Genomic DNA, 17676 nt, shown 5'->3' on the forward strand with positions numbered 1-17676 from the left:
ACAATATACCCCCTACGCACCCCATATACATGCTTCTCCTCCACCACTCATATATACCCCTGCGCACCCCATATACACGCTTCCCCAACCACTCATATATACCCCCTGCGCACCCCATATACACGCTTCCCCCACCACTCATATATACCCCCTGCGCACCCCATATACACGCTTCCCCATCACTCATATATACCCCCTGCGCACCCCATATACACGCTTCCCCCACCACTCATATATACCCCCTGCGCACCCCATATACACGCTTCCCCCACCACTCATATATACCCCCTGCGCACCCCATATACACGCTTCCCCCATCACTCATATATACCCCCTGCGCACCCCATATACACTCTTCCCCCACCACTCATATATACCCCCTGCGCACCCCATATACACGCTTCCCCATCACTCATATATACCCCCTGCGCACCCCATATACACGCTTCCCCCACCACTCATATATACCCCCTGCGCACCCCATATACACGCTTCCCCCATCACTCATATATACCCCCTGCGCACCCCATATACACGCTTCCCCCACCATTCATATATACCCCCTGCGCACCCCATATACACGCTTCCCCATCACTCATATATACCCCCTGCGCACCCCATATACACGCTTCCCCCACCACTCATATATACCCCCTGCGCACACCATATACACGCTTCCCCCACCACACATATATACCCCCTGCGCACCCCATATACACGCTTCCCCCACCACTCATACCCCCTGCGCACCCCATATACACGCTTCCCCCACCACTCATATACCCCCTGCGCACCCCATATACACGCTTCCCGTACCACACATATATACCCCCTGCGCACCCCATATACACGCTTCCCCCACCACTCATACCCCCTGCGCACCCCATATACACGCTTCCCCCACCACTCATATATACCCCCTGAGCACCCCATATACACGCTTCCCCCATCACTCATATATACCCCCTGCGCACCCCATATACACGCTTCCCCCACCACTCATATATACCCCCTGCGCACCCCATATACACGCTTCCCCCACCACTCATATATACCCCCTGCGCACCCCATATACACGCTTCCCCCACCACTCATATATACCCCCTGCGCACCCCATATACACGCTTCCCCCACCACTCATATATACCCCCTGCGCACCCCATATACACGCTTCCCCCACCACTCATATATACCCCCTGCGCACCCCATATACACGCTTCCCCCACCACTCATATATACCCCCTGCGCACCCCATATACACGCTTCCCCCACCACTCATATATACCCCCTGCGCACCTCTCATATACACGCTTCCCCCACCACTCATATATACCCCCTGCGCACCTCTCATATACACGCTTCCCCCACCACTCATATATACCCCCTGCGCACCTCTCATATACACGCTTCTCCCACCACTCATATATACCCCCTGCGCACCTCTCATATACACGCTTCCCCCACCACTCATATATACCCCCTGCGCACCTCTCATATACACGCTTCCCCCCACCACTCATATATACCCCCTGCGCACCTCTCATATACACGCTTCCCCCCACCACTCATATATACCCCCTGCGCACCTCTCATATACACGCTTCCCCCCCACCACTCATATATACCCCCTGCGCACCTCTCATATACACGCTTCCCCCCACCACTCATATATACCCCCTGCGCACCTCTCATATACACGCTTCCCCCCACCACTCATATATACCCCCTGCGCACCTCTCATATACACGCTTCCCCCCACCACTCATATATACCCCCTGCGCACCTCTCATATACACGCTTCCCCCACCACTCATATATACCCCCTGCGCACCTCTCATATACACGCTTCCCCCACCACTCATATATACCCCCTGCGCACCTCTCATATACACGCTTCCCCCCACCACTCATATATACCCCCTGCGCACCTCTCATATACACGCTTCCCCCCACCACTCATATATACCCCCTGCGCACCTCTCATATACACGCTTCCCCCCACCACTCATATATACCCCCTGCGCACCTCTCATATACACGCTTCCCCCCACCACTCATATATACCCCCTGCGCACCTCTCATATACACGCTTCCCCCCACCACTCATATATACCCCCTGCGCACCTCTCATATACACGCTTCCCCCCACCACTCATATATACCCCCTGCGCACCTCTCATATACACGCTTCCCCCCACCACTCATATATACCCCCTGCGCAACCTCATATACACGCTTCCCCCCACCACTCATATATACCCCCTGCGCACCTCTCATATACACGCTTCCCCCACCACTCATATATATATATATATATATACTTCCTGCGCACCTCTCATATACACGCTTCCCCCACCACTCATATATATATATACTTCCTGCGCACCTCTCATATACACGCTTCCCCCACCACTCATATATATATATACTTCCTGCGCACCTCTCATATACACGCTTCCCCCACCACTCATATATACCCCCTACATATCTCTCATATATCCTCTATTTTTCACATATCACCCATATATCTCATATATAACCCCTACACATCTCATATCTCTACTTATACACCCTGACATCCCGCTGCTAATACCTCTCCCTATACACCCTGATATCCCGCTGCTAATACCTCTCCCTATACACCCTAACACCCTGCTGCTAATACCTCTACCTATACACCCTAACATCCCACTGCTAATACCTCTCCCTATACACCCTAACACCCTGCTGCTAATACCTCTCCCTATACACCCTAACATCCTGCTGCTAATACCCCTCCCTATACACCCTAACACCCCGCTGCTAATACCTCTCCCTATACACCCTAACATCCCGCTGCTAAAACCTCTCCCTATACACCCTAACATCCTGCTGCTAATACCTCTCCCTATACACCCTAACATCCTGCTGCTAATACCTCTCCCTATACACCCTAACACCCTGCTGCTAATACCTCTCCCTATACAACCTAACACCCCGCTGCTAATACCTCTCCCTATACACCCTAACATCCCGCTGCTAATACCTCTCCCTATACACCCTAACATCCCGCTGCTAATACCTCTCCCTATACACCCTAACACCCCGCTGCTAATACCTCTCCCTATACACCCTAACATCCCGCTGCTAATACCTCTCCCTATACACCCTAACATCCCGCTGCTAATACCTCTCCCTATACACCCTAACACCCCGCTGCTAATACCTCTCCCTATACACCCTAACATCCCACTGCTAATACCTCTCCCTATACACCCTAACACCCCGCTGCTAATACCCCTCCCTATACACCCTAACATCCCGCTGCTAATACCTCTCCCTATACACCCTGCTACTAATACCTCTCCCTATACACCCTAACACCCAGCTGCTAATACCTCTCCCTATACACCCTAACATCCCGCTGCTTATACCTCTCCCTATACACCCTAACACCCCGCTGCTAATACCTCTCCCTATACACCCTAACACCCCGCTGCTAATACCTCTCCCTATACACCCTAACACCCCGCTGCTAATACCTCTCCCTATACACCCTAACACCCCGCTGCTAATACCTCTCCCTATACACCCTAACACCCCGCTGCTAATACCTCTCCCTATACACCCTAACATCCCGCTGCTAATACCTCTCCCTATACACCCTAACATCCCGCTGCTAATACTTCTCCCTATACACCCTAACACCCCGCTGCTAATACCTCTCCCTATACACCCTAACATCCCGCTGCTAATACCTCTCCCTATACACCCTAACATCCCGCTGCTAATACCTCTCCCTATATATCCTAACACCCCGCTGCTAATACTTCTCCCTATACACCCTAACATCCCACTGCTAATACCTCTCCCTATACACCCTAACATCCCGCTGCTAATACCTCTCACTATACACCCTAACATCCCGCTGCTAATACTTCTCCCTATACACCCCAATACCCCGCTGCTAATACCTCTCCCTATACACCCTAACATCCTGCTGCTAATACCTCTCCCTATACACCCTAACACCCTGCTGCTAATACCTCTCCCTATACACCCTAACATCCCGCTGCTAATACCTCTCCCTATACACCCTAACATCCCACTGCTAATACCTCTCCCCGTACACCCTAACACCCTGCTGCTAATACCTCTCCCTATACACCCTAACATCCCGCTGCTAATACCTCTCCCTATACACCCTAACACCCTGCTGCTAATACCTCTCCCTATACATCCTAACATCCCGCTGCTAATACCTCTCCCTATACACCCTAACACCCCGCTGCTAATACCTCTCCCTATACACCCTAACACCCCGCTGCTAATACCTCTCCCTATACACCCTAACATCCCGCTGCTAATACCTCTCCCTATACACCCTAACATCCTGCTGCTAATACTTCTCCCTATACACCCCAATACCCCGCTGCTAATACCTCTCCCTATACACCCTAACATCCCGCTGCTAATACCTCTCCCTATACACCCTAACACCCCGCTGCTAATACCTCTCCCTATACACCCTAACATCCCGCTGTATTCTGGAAGCCAGAGGGTCACGTGGTGATGACTTAGCTCAGATAGTGTCAACTCGCCCTCTTTTCCAAGCACGACAAGGTCTGTTTCTTTTCTTACTTTATTTTGGGGAAAGCAGGTAAATACAGTCTCTTGTGTAGAGGTGTAGGTCTAAATCTCTGTGTGTGTGCTTAGTAGTAAAGGGAGGTGAAAAGATAATCCTGCAGCACCATTACAGGGGTTACAGCGAGGTACTCACGAGTCCAGAGCAATGGTGGAAAAGGAAAAAGCAATGTATGCTGGGCAGTAAGATAGTCTGGGGACAGACCATCTGTGGGCAGAATAGAGGGGGAGAAAGCAGACTAGCCCATTAGAGAGCAAGGCTGAGGCTGCCATGACAACTCACAGGAGTGTCTAGGGGAGCTACAACATGTATCAATAATGTTGCATCTTTAATACAGCAAGCTGCTGGGTGAGGGGAAATGGCACTGTATTTGTGTGCAGAGCCAAACACATACAGCTGGCACTAAAAAGCTGACAAGCAGGGCTGCGAGGAAACAGGGGGGGTGAAACAGAAGTGTAGACAGGGGTATACCTGTTCCATGACACTCCCCGTCTGGTATCTGTAGATACCACTATATGACAGGCTATGTGGAACATATGTGCAATGCAAACATAACATAACAATGCAAAGGTCCATATTCCCATAGCAAGGTGATACCGGCCGGTACCACTGGCATCAAAGTTCTTTGACCAACCTTCCAGTAAGGGAAGCCGGGTGGCTGCACAGCTCTTGGTTAGCTTGATGCACCACAATGTCTTTTGTAAGAGTCTCTGGCACTGTTTCCTTTTAGCCTTGTGAGAAAACAGTCCTTTTGTCTCTGCAGTTTTATCCACAGAGCACATCCCCTTGTGAGTGCGCCAGTCGTGGTAGCTTGTCACTCTATCACCTGGTGTTCGGCAGAAGGAGATGGCGTTTGGTTCCTTGCGGAAGCAGAACAACACTTCTGGAAGACTGGTTGTCGAATCTAGTCCAGTAAAGAGGGCGTCTCTCAGAGAGACTCCCTGAAGCTGAGTGCTGGTGTTGAACATTACCCGGATTTGATAGGGTTCCTGAGGGTGGTAGGACCCAGGTGATTGGAGGTACCGACATTCTTCACCTTCCTCCATTAGAGGTGCTGGCTTTGCGTGGCCGGTAAAGAATATCTTCTGGATGAAGGCCACAAAGTTGCTTTTGGTCTCCGGCTACCTTTGTGGGTTGCGGCGGAGCGAAGTGAGCCTAGAGATGACAGGTTCTCTATTGTTCAGGAGGCATCTTTTTGGTGAATGGACTGGTAGCGGAGTCACCCAACTGCTTAGTCCGTCTTTAGAGAGTTCCTTGACTGTTAACTTCGGGAATCCTCTATCTTCCCTTGATGGTGTTTGCTTGTCATCGTCCCTTGTTGTCTGGAACACTGTGCACCGTAGTTCATCGGTACATTTCTCTTGCACGAGAACATCTCCGCATAGTTTGGTGAAACGCTTTTGTGTTTCTTTGTTGACTGCCATCGGGAGGTTATTGTCTCCCCGGATGTAACGAAGAACAGTCTCTTTTGCCCTAGTAAAACCCTTTATGAAATGTCTCTGTGGCTGTCTCCTTTTGGATGTGTGAGAGGACAGTCCTTTTGACACTGTGGCTTCAACAGTGGGGCGCAATCTTTTGCGGCTATGCCAGCCGTGGCAGTTAGTTGCTCTGTTGCTTGATACTCTGTGGAGAGGAACAACTGTACGTCTTAGTTGTGCCATTGCTCGCGGGAGTATTGTCTGATTGTTTGTTGTTTTTTGGACGATCCCTTTGTCGGTCACCTTTGGGAGGTTACTCTGTTCCTTCGGTGGAATCGACTCATCATCCTTGGCTGTCTGGACTGTCTGGACTGCTGAGCATCCTAAGCCATTGTCGCGTCCCATCGGCGTGAGGATGTCTTTGTTGGTCTCAGGGGTAAGACCTTGTCTTTTCTCTTCACTTGGCCCTTCGGTCACTTGGAGATGGCCAAGACATGGTTCAGAGAGAGATGTGTGTCCACATTCGGTCACCACCGTTCTGCGGGCATCAACATAGTCTTGCCCGTGCTCTTTGTTGGTGCACGAGTTGCCCACTATCACCCATCCTAGGTCAAGTCTTTGGGCGTATGGCACGTTGTCGGGTCCGTTATGCTGTTTACGGACTTTATGTACCCTCATGATGTCCCTACCGAGCAGCAGCAGGATCTTGGCGCCTGGTTCTATCGGCCGGATGTGGTTGGCTATTCCTTTGAGGTGGGGGTAATGGAGTGCCACGTCTGGTGTGGGAATATCGTCCCTGTTTGTGGCCATGTGGTTGCACTCGATGAGTGTGGGAAGGGGCATGTTCACTTTGCCGTCTATTGAGCTTATGGTGTAGCCATTCACTCTTCGCCCTGCGCACGTTCTGAGAGTGTAAGGAGAAGCACCGTCTTGTATGTTAAACATGTCGAAGAACTCTGACCTGACCAGCGATCGGTTGCTCTGGTCATCGAGGATTGCGTACATCCGAATGGGCTTCTCAGGTTGTCCCTGGGGTTGCACTGCGACAAGGCATATTTTGGAGCAGGACATTTTGTCACCTTCTTTTCCGCAAACCTCCATGCGCTGAGATGTGACGGATGTTGACTCTCCTTCTTCTTTCTCCCCGCCGTGCTCCGCTACGGAGGATGGGTTCTTGAGTTGGTGGAGTGTCATCGCCTCTGGGTGTAACGCTGTCACGTGCTTGTCACTTTCGCACACTGTGCATTTGATCTCTTCCTTACAGTCCCTGGCTAGGTGAGTCGAGGAACCGCAGCACTTGAAGCAAACTCCGAATTCTCCAAGTAACCTCTTGCGTTCCTCTAGGGACTTCATCCTGAACCCAAAGCACTTGTTGAGTGGGTGTGGCTTCTTGTGTATGGGACATTCCCTGTTTGGGTCCCTTGGTTCCTTGTCTCCGGCGACCGACTGATCGGGAGTAGTTTGGGTCGTGGGGGGCACGTCTGTCCTGCGGGCCGAGATGGGTGTTTGGGGGTTACCATATCTCGTCACTGGTCTCTTGTTCCTCAGGCTGCTTGCACTGTATGTGGTTTGCGCACCTAAGAAGAAGCTGGGGTCGTTCCTCGTCCTTGCTGCTTTGCGAACGAAGCTCAAGAAAACGGAGAATGGGGGGTAGACGACTTGCTTCTCCCTTTTGTATTTGGAGCCTTGTGAGATCCATTTTTCTTGGAGGTTGAAGGGTAGCTTCTCCAGGATGGGTCTCACTCCATGAGCTGAGTCTAGGACGTTGAGACCTATTAAGGAATGGTCTTTCCTTGCGAACTCCAGTTCTTGCAGCAGGTCTCCAAGATCTCGTAACTTCGAGTAGTCTTTAGTTGTGATTGTTAAAGTGTGAATAAAAACACAAGTCTGAGGATATGTTTTGCAGAATGACAGATAAGTTTATTTGCTTTGTGCGGACTAAACATACATTTTTACACAGGTTTCATTAGTTGGTGGAGACACTTGACCCATAAATTGATTCTTGTTCCTAGTGTGTGATACACCCTTTAAAGAGGTTCCCTTAAAAAATTGGAAAAATACAGAAATGATACACATAATACTAAAAACCTTATTTTATGCTAGCAACCTTTCTTTGGATATGCAGTTGCTAGATAAAAGAAATTGCATCTATCTCTATCATCATATATTTTCAGAATCATCACAACGTTCTGTTACTGAGAATTGAGGGGGTTTGGTATCTGTGGAAGCGAATGCATGATCCTCACCCTGCACGCTTTGTATACATCATTCACTCAGAATATCAGAACAGACAATGTCTGCAATGGTCAACATGGCTGACTTATGATCCTTTCCTTGTGGCTGACACACGCTCCTGGGTGACCCCCTCCTTTCGGTGGAGGTGCAACACACTTCTGGATCAAAGTTTTGCTGCACATGACACATACATAGAGAGTGATGAGCACTGCAAAAACACATACAAGAGCTTTCACAAGCCACGCTTCCAGGAAACCAATCCTCCCATCAAGGCTCAATTCTACATACACCTTAAATTTCTAACTTAACACACTCTAAAGAATAAAAATATTGAGTCTCTGAAAAAATGAAATGTTCTGATAAAACCGGGCCTTAGCCTGGTGTCTTATTTTCGTCGTTGGTTAACGGTTAGAGTTTTGACTCGGCAAGACGTTAACTTGCTGCGGCTGTGCTTTAGGTGACTCTGGTCTTTGGTGGCGCTGGAATGTTTGGTGGAGCTGGAACGAGCTTTACGTGCTTTCGGGCCAGGAAAATGACTCTGCTGCTTTAATTGCTGTATTGGTGATTACACTGGCGACACACTTTATTCGAGCTTGGCTAGTCCCACGAATTCGGGTATACCCGGGTGTATTGAGGTTTGTGACTGTTTTCTGCCCGAGTACATTGAGTTATTTTCCAAGCAGGGATTGAAGCATTTTATTCCCGCTGGCTGCAATACTGCACAGTATATATATATAAACTGCATTACAATTCATGAATTTATGCCATCTGGTAGACACGCGAAGCATTGCAGCCTATTAAATCCTAATCATTATCATTTAACAGATCAGCCGCCCATCAGCCAGGCATGAACCCAGGCTGGGAAGGCAAATGCAACGGGGCTTGTCAGAGGTTAGGAGTGGCGCATTCCAGGTATCTGCCAGGTACATACCGGGTATTTACTCGAATAAAGTGTGTCGGTGCAGTACTTTAGGCCTTTTCACCTGGGATGAAAAGCATGCTTGCGCAGGAAATATGTGACTATTAACCCCATCTCGAGTAGGTGCACTTTCAACTTTGCCTAGAGAGACTCAAAAAATGTATTAGTTGCATACAACTTATTGTTTTATTACCAATAACATGGTCCTTAATTCTTTCCTTTGGACTGTTGATAGTCACAAGTCATCCCATATGTGTCTCATAGGGAGATAATTTATACCTAGGAATAAATTCTTGTATCAATGTGTTTACTCCTGTCTTAGCATCTGCATATAGACAGAGGTATTCCCTATTAATGTTCCTAATTAAAACTAAGTAGCCAATGTGAACCTGACTTTGATACAATCTAAGTTCCTGAAACTTTGGGGCCTCATCCCTTGCCATACCACTTGCTTCCATAATTAATTCTATCCTGTCTGCAAGCCATATCCCTAAGATCTGGGAAACTGCCAGAGTTTGTCCCAATCTTCAAAAGTAGGGACAAAAAAACCACTGTCTCAAACTACAGGCCAATCTCTCTTTTCCCAATACTATCCACTGTTATGGAAAAATATTCCCTCCCAATTAAACAATTATTTTACCCATACAAATGTCCCTAGCCACTCCCTATCTGGCTTTTACCCAAACACTCCACTGTAACTATTCTGCTAAGAAATTTGAAATGCCTTGTATATAATGCATACCTTATTCACTTATGTAACTGCTTTTGCAACTATGTATCCCCTGTATTTAACCCTATACACACGACACACCCACAAATGAGGTGACACCCAAATTCATCCCTTCCTGGCAAACCCATTCTAGATTACACAGCAATTTTTGACAATAACCACTGCTTACGGACACCTTTGGAAAAAATAAACGGTTAATTCGTTATAACATACATCACATTCAGTTAATAGACAAATGATTTTGTATAAGACTTCACACTAATGTCTTGCTTTATATAATCTCTTTGCACAGTGCTGAGCACACGGTCAGCTTTATAATTTTAAAGACACTCTGCATATTCATCTGACTAAAGAAAAAATATTTTCTATAAGACTTGTTTCCGGGCAAAGAGCCATTTTGTTTCTGGGCGTTTCGCCAATTGACCCTGAAAAGATAAGATAACGGCACACCACGGCTTCTTCCTGAAAAATAATAATTATTGGATTGAAACTTTCGCTTAAAGTTTAAATACATGGAGCTTTATCCAGAGCCCTAAGAACTACATTTTTTATGGCCTCTTAAAAATTAACCAACAGGCTTTTATATAGCTGAGGTTTATATAACTTCTTAACACACAAATAACTCCACACGCTCATGATATCTCCCTACACTCAGTTCTTTTTAATGCCTTCTGTTTGAACTTTCATAGTTTCACTGACTTCATTCACTACAAATGTATGCTATCTTGTTGCAATTCTGTCCTTTCTCAAGCTACACAAACCTATTTCTCTCCATTAATCAACACTCAAGTCTAACCCCACACTAACTCTTCCTTCATCTCACCTCAGGACTTTTGCTGACTATTTTAAGAAAGAGGTTGAATCCATACACCAGAATATCCCCTCTGTTTCCTCCTTCTATCCTACTTCGCTTCCTACTCTCTTCCTGCTTTCCTTGACTCTTTTTCCACTGTCTCAAAAGAGAATGTCACCATCACTGTGGATCTCCTCTTCTCCCTCTAATCTGCTACATTTCCATTCTCCTTAAAACATGTAATAGTTATACCATGACTCAAAAATAGCAAGCTTGACCTGACCTGTCTTTCTAACTACTGAACTTGTCTTGTATTCTCTTGCTTGCTCCATTGTCTCAACACCCATTCTCTCCTTAACCCTCTACAATCTGACTTCTGCACTGCTCCCTCCACGGAGACAATTCTCACTAAAATAACTGATGACATATATGCTGCCCAAGACAGAGGTCATTACACTCTGCTCCTATTACTCCACCTCTCTGAAGCATTTGCCTCTGTGGACCACACTCTTCTCTTTTCTCTGTACACACTCTCTCTAGGTGACCTAATAACATCTCTTGGGTTTAAATATCACAACTATGCTGACAACACCCTCATTTACTTTTCAACCCCTGACCTTACACCTGCCATACAAACCTAAGTTTCTGAATGTCCTTCTGTTATCTCATCCTGGAAGGCCCTCTTTTGCCTTAAATTTAACATGGCAAAAACAGAGTTCCTCATACTTCCTCCCAAACCTGACCCTATTATCTCCTTCCACATTATCTCCTTCCACATTACTCTTGAATCTTCCATTCAGTAGCCTAAGCACGCTGCTTAGGGGTCACTCCCAACTCCTCTCTCATATTCTCCTCTTTCATTCAAAATATTTCTATAACTGTCGCTTTTTCCTCCACAATATTACAAAGATACACCTGTTCCTCTGTTGCTCAACTGTTAAAAACTCTGATTCAGACCCTCATTCTCTCCCATCTTGATAACTGTAATCCCCTGCTATCCCAGCTTCCTGACTTTCACCTGCCTTCCCTACTATCTCTCCCAAACGCTGCTGCCAGAATCACTCTACTCTTTAAACTCTGATTCTGCGTTTCACATCCTGAAATTCCTCTCCTGGCTTCTAATCAAATCCTACTGTTTCTGTATGCTCTCCCTACCTACCAATTAGATTGTAAGCTCCTCAGAGCAGGGACTTCTCTTCCTACTGTTACTTTTATGTCTGGGTCACTTATTTCATGACCTCTTACCTTTACCCTTTGCTACCTATATGATTACGACGTGCACCACTTCTGTGAAGCGCTGTGCATATTAATGGCGTTATATACATGAAAACATACAATACAACATATACTTCAAACAATGCTTATGAGCTTTTACCCACATTTTTAAACACAAAATATTCCCAAACATATCCTTATCCCATAGAAATAAAATTGAAATGTGTTTTTACTCGTTAAACACAATACAGAACACACACAATACAAAAAACTTCTCTCACACACAGCCAAACAACATCACAAAAATAACAAACAAATAAAAGAAAAACATTTCTCCCCTATTACCCCACAATTTCACCCTGCAACTATATTAAAAAAATTCCCTTCTCTTTCTTTACTCTCATAAATTACCTGATTTTAAAACTACTCTGATGCTCCGGAGCTTTTTGAGTTAAACTTTCGTATCTTAGCACATTCCTCGCGCTGGAGAAAAAGGTGGGGACACGCTCTGTGCTGCTGCGATTTTGATTCTCTTTCTTGCAGACATTTGATTTCATTGTGAGCAAAAAATATTCATGTTTTCGTACGTACTTGCAAGTTTTTGGATGGTGATTTGTGCACACGTGATACTTAGCATGGTTTATCTTTCACACAGGTAATCATTCAGGAAAAATTCATTAGGGTATCAAATCCATCTAACCACTCTCCATTAAGGGCGCAACAATTTTACTTGCCGGCACCGAAACTTGAGTTTATATCAGGAAATGATTTATAACCACTTATTGCATGTGGGGAAATGGAAGGAAAAGCTGATATGTTCATAACTGATTTGTGCGGCGTCCGCCAGCCGGGCTTGCCATGCATGACTTTTGCCACAAAAACCTCATAAAATCCAAAGATTTATACTGCCACAGACACACAGGGATCACTGAAAGTTAGAAGGTTCCACTATGAGCCCTTCCGTTCACATTCTTACGAATAAGAAAACCGGTGCGGCTGCTCATAGGTTCACGCTTCCTTCTATAGTAATTTATTGCAAACAAACTTTTTTCATTGGGGTGGCATGTTTATTCTCATTGGCCTTGCATGTGTATTTTCATTGGCCAACAAAACATATTTATATTGTCTCTTCTTGTTCTCTGTATCCATTCTTTATAATCTTTGTCTGCAGACACACAACCTCTAACGGCAAATTTTGAGAACTTTGGTTTCCCATTATTCTCCTGTTACAGTAATCACTTTTAATTGACCTGTACAGTACACCTGATACAATAATCAGTGCAAGCTGATCACGTACAACTCTTTTGGCATGTTATTGTTCTGATTTTTTCACCATAACTATACCCAAGAAAAACACTTGAATTACTTCAGTGGGTCCAACCCTGTCCTGATAAACCTTATACTTGTATAACATGGATACAGATAAGACCTTCTAAACAGATATCCATAAATAAACTCACATGGTATGTTAATGACAAGACAGAGCAAATGTACAATCAGGGACCCTTCCTGCTCAGACAACAAAAATATTTATCACAACCCAGGACAGTCTGAAAAACAATCCCTTAAGCATACAAACACTCACCTTCATCACCAAAACACCAAAAATTTTAACGGGACTCTCACCTTAATCCCAATAAAACTTAACATCTATAACACTTTAGAATGGATACAGGAACAGACAAAAAAACTTATTTGACACTGCTAGGTTAACCCGTCAACACAGATTGAGACACCCTTCAAAACACATCTCTCTACACATCACTCAAAACAACTTTTTAAACTCAGGCTTTCCTCAAAAGGTGCCTTTTACCTTGATTCTTATGAGCGCTCAGATTTGAGTGACCGAGGAGTGGTTTTTCCAGGTGCTCAGCTTCCGGTATTTCTGGGTTTCTATTCTGGGCGCCATCTGTTAAAGGTTGTGAATAAAAACACAAGTCTGAGGATATATTTGGCAGAATGACAAATAAGTTTATGTTTTGTGCGGTGCACACGCAGAGGAGAGTTTCAAAATAAAACCCTCCCAAAGACATGGTGCATACAGGCATTATTTATACACAAAATACTAAACCCACGCCCCCTCTACAAGGTTGCGTGTCGTCACTACGTAAGCGTAAAAGGTAAACAAACTATGCACACGAACACATCGAGTTAATAATATTATTATGGGATGCATATTAGAAATGAAATGATTCAGCTATATTCCTTATACAAGCCGGTGACTTACTCTACATACAGAACACATTGCCCCTCCCCCCCTCGGACAGTGCCTATCTGTCTCGTATTTTCATAACATTGGCTCTTAGCCCTCATTCTCAAGGTTTTGTCAGTTAGCTGCTTGGTTTATTCTCACTTGAAAGTTGAAAGGAAAAACCTCATTCAAAAACGTCCATCTCATAACCCGTTCACTCAGACAAAACCTAAGATGGATGCTGACTTAAAATGGTTGCATAGATCCCAGTGCTGTTATGTCAGACCCCCCCTTACGTCATATTCTCACTTTGTCATGATCTTGGGGAAGCTTTCGACTCTTTTGAAGAGCGAATCCTCGACTGCTTCGGGGCTGCCGTAGGATTCTTCCAGCCTTTCCCACACTAGGTCCAGACCTACTTGGGGTTGATGCGCGTTCGCTGCCCGCAGTCTTTTTGCGTACTCTCTGGAATCGTTCCCCAGGAATTTGAATAACAGGTTGAGCTCTTCCCTTGCTGAGAAGTCCAAGCTGTTGATTGCGTCTTTGAACGTGAACTTCCACGTCCGGTAGTTCTCAGGGTGGTCGTCGAAGCAGATGAGCCCTGCTTGTACCAGGTCGCGCCGGATCATGTACTTGGCTATGTCTGTCAGGCCTGAGGCATCGGCGTGTTTGTCCCGTTCTGAGGTAGTTGCTGGGACGGTCTGTGCGGTCGCCTCTTCCTTGGCGTGGACGCGTGATGGCTGCTGGCTAGTGTGAGTGGCTGTTTTCTCCCGCGTGGGTGTACCTGGATTGCGAGCCTGTTGTGGTGCATCCGTGTGCACGCTGGCGTGTGGATCACTGTTGCGGCTGTGGCTATCTCAGGCAGCATGTGCCATTAATGGAGCAGCGTCTTCTCCTCGTGGTCCTAGCGAGTCTTCGGTGTCTGTGGTGTCACTCCCTCCGTGTTGAGATGGTGCGCTGGTGTTTACGCTGTAGAGGCTCCTTATGTAGTCTTCAGTGCGTCGGGCTGGATCCTCTGAGGCTATCCATCTGTACGGTAGCTCCCCGCCGTCCTGTCTCGCAGCTGCTTCTAGAACTTCGGCTTGGGCTATGGCGGCAGCGGCTTCCTTCTCTTGATTGAGTGCCTCTAGATCCGCGTCTAATTCGGCCTTTTTGCGCGCAGCGGTGGCATTGGCAACGGCGGCAGTAGCAGCGGCGGCGGCATTGGCAGCGGCGGCAGTAGCAGCGGCGGCATTGGCAGTGGCAGTGGCGGCGTTCTGCTCCTCTCTATGCGCGCTCTTTCTGCCTTTATGGCTGCCTCTCTTCGACCATATTCGGCCCTGGCACGTGCGGCCTCTGCGGTGGCTCGCGCCTTGGTAGCGCTTGTGCTTGCGCTGGACGCGTTAGATTGCGCTGATCTTGCTGACCTTGATGAGTGTCTGCATGTGCTGGAGCGCTGTGATGCAGTTTCCAGCAAAAGGTCCTTTCTCTGGTCTTCGGCCTCAGTGACAGTGGTCTGCACGAAGCCGTCACGCTCCCGGTCAGTTGCCTCCTGCTGGTCACGTTCGCTGAGGCTTTCCTCCGTGTTAATTCTTTTTAGGTAGGCGAGATATGTTTGTGACAGCATTTGGTAACGTTTGTGACTTGACCTCAATTGGGCTATAGCTTGCCTAATTTGTTTCTCCTGATCACTAGTACTTGCAACGTTACATATTTCATGACCAGTGTCCTCCCAGGCCTTCTCTAACCTTTCGCGGTGTGCTTCAATGTCAGTCTCATATTTTTCACGGACCTTTTGTGTCAGTGTGACTGTCCGTTTGGGCCTTGCGCCTGCCCGCACCTATTGCACTTGCGCAGCGGTCTCTGTGTCTGAGTGATCGCTTTCCTGCGTGATGTCTGGTGAGGCTCTGAGTTCTGCCATGCTGTAGGTGTGTGTAGGCTTTTTGCCAGTGCGTGTGGCGTGCGGTCTTTTTACCTTGTCAGCGATGGGCGTCTGTCTCAGATGATGCCGAGCGGTGTCCTGCAGGGTAGGGGTAGCTGTACTCACAGGTGTCCGTTGGCTCTGACCCGTGTCCTGGCGGGTGTCCGGCGGCATGGCCCTTGATGGCGCTGGCCGTGGGAACGTGCGCAGGGGTAGGTGGGAAGGTGGCTCCTCACTATAGGGCTGTGCAGAGGGTGAACTCAGACAGAGAAAAAGGCAGTTAGGTTTTGTGTAAGGAGCACTGTATGTTGCAAAGCTGCTGTGCAGTGTAGGCTGCTGCTTGTCTGTTAAGGCTGCAGGCTGCTTGCAGTATGAGCTACTTGGTGCTTCCTTTGTGTGTAGAGGCCGCTCTGTATATAATGGAGTCTGGAGTAGCAGCTCCTGTAAGTGTCTGTAAGGCACACGATATCTTTTCACTATTCTGGAAGCCAGAGGGTCACGTGGTGATGACTTAGCTCAGATAGTGTCAACTCGCCCTCTTTTCCAAGCACGACAAGGTCTGTTTCTTTTCTTACTTTATTTTGGAGAAAGCAGGTAAATACAGTTTCTTGTGTAGAGGTGTAGGTCTAAATCTCTGTGTGTGCTCAGTAGTAAAGGGAGGTGAAAAGATAATCCTGTAGCACCATTACAGGGGTTACAGAGAGGTACTCACGAGTCCAGAGCAATGGTGGAAAAGGAAAAAGCAATGTATGCTGGGCAGTAAGATAGTCTGGGGACAGACCATCTGTGGGCAGAACAGAGGGGGAGAAAGGCAGACTAGCTCATTAGAGAGAAAGGCTGGGGCTGCCATGACAACTCACAGGAGTGTCTGGGGGAGCTACAACATGTATCAATAATGTTGCATCTTTAATACAGCAAGCTGCTGGGTGAGGGGAAATGGCACTGTATTTGTGTGCAGAGCCAAACACATACAGCTGGCACTAAAAAGCTGACAAGCAGGGCTGCGAGGAAACAGGGGGGGTGAAACAGAAGTGTAGACAGGGGTATACCTGTTCCATGACACGCTGCTAATATCTCTCCCTATACACCCTAACATCCCGCCGCTAATATCTCTCCCTATACACCCTAACATCCCGCTGCTAATACCTCTCCCTATAGACCCTAACATCCCGCTGCTAAAACCTCTCCCTATACACCCTGCTGCTAATACCTCCCCCTATACACCCCAACATCCAGCTGCTAATACCTCTCCCTATACACCCTAACACCCTGCTGCTAATACCTCTCCCTATACACCCTATCATCCCTGCTGCTAATACCTCTCCCTATACACCCTAACATCCTGCTGCTAATACCTCTCCCTATACACCCTAACCTCATGCTGCTAATACCTCTCCCTATACACCCTAACCTCCCGCTGCTAATACCTCTCCCTATACACCCTAACATCCTGCTGCTAATACCTCTCCCTATACACCCTAACCTCCCGCTGCTAATACCTCTCCCTATACACCCTAACACCCCGCTGCTAATACCTCTCCCTATACACCCTAACATCCCACTGCTTATACCTCTCCCTATACACCCTAACACCCCGCTGCTAATACCTCTCCCTATACACCCTAACATCCCGCTGCTAATACCTCTCCCT

The 17676-nt window shown here is 47.2% G+C and overlaps 1 protein-coding gene across 1 annotated transcript in view; it reads left to right on the top strand.

Moving 5' to 3' along the window:
- GGT6 (gamma-glutamyltransferase 6) overlaps positions 1 to 17676 on the top strand; it is a 70380-nt gene that overhangs the window by 36463 nt on the left and 16241 nt on the right. The window lies entirely within an intron of this gene.

Source organism: Ascaphus truei, chromosome 1 (assembly GCF_040206685.1).
Source record: "Ascaphus truei isolate aAscTru1 chromosome 1, aAscTru1.hap1, whole genome shotgun sequence".
Taxonomy (NCBI): Eukaryota; Metazoa; Chordata; class Amphibia; order Anura; family Ascaphidae; genus Ascaphus; species Ascaphus truei.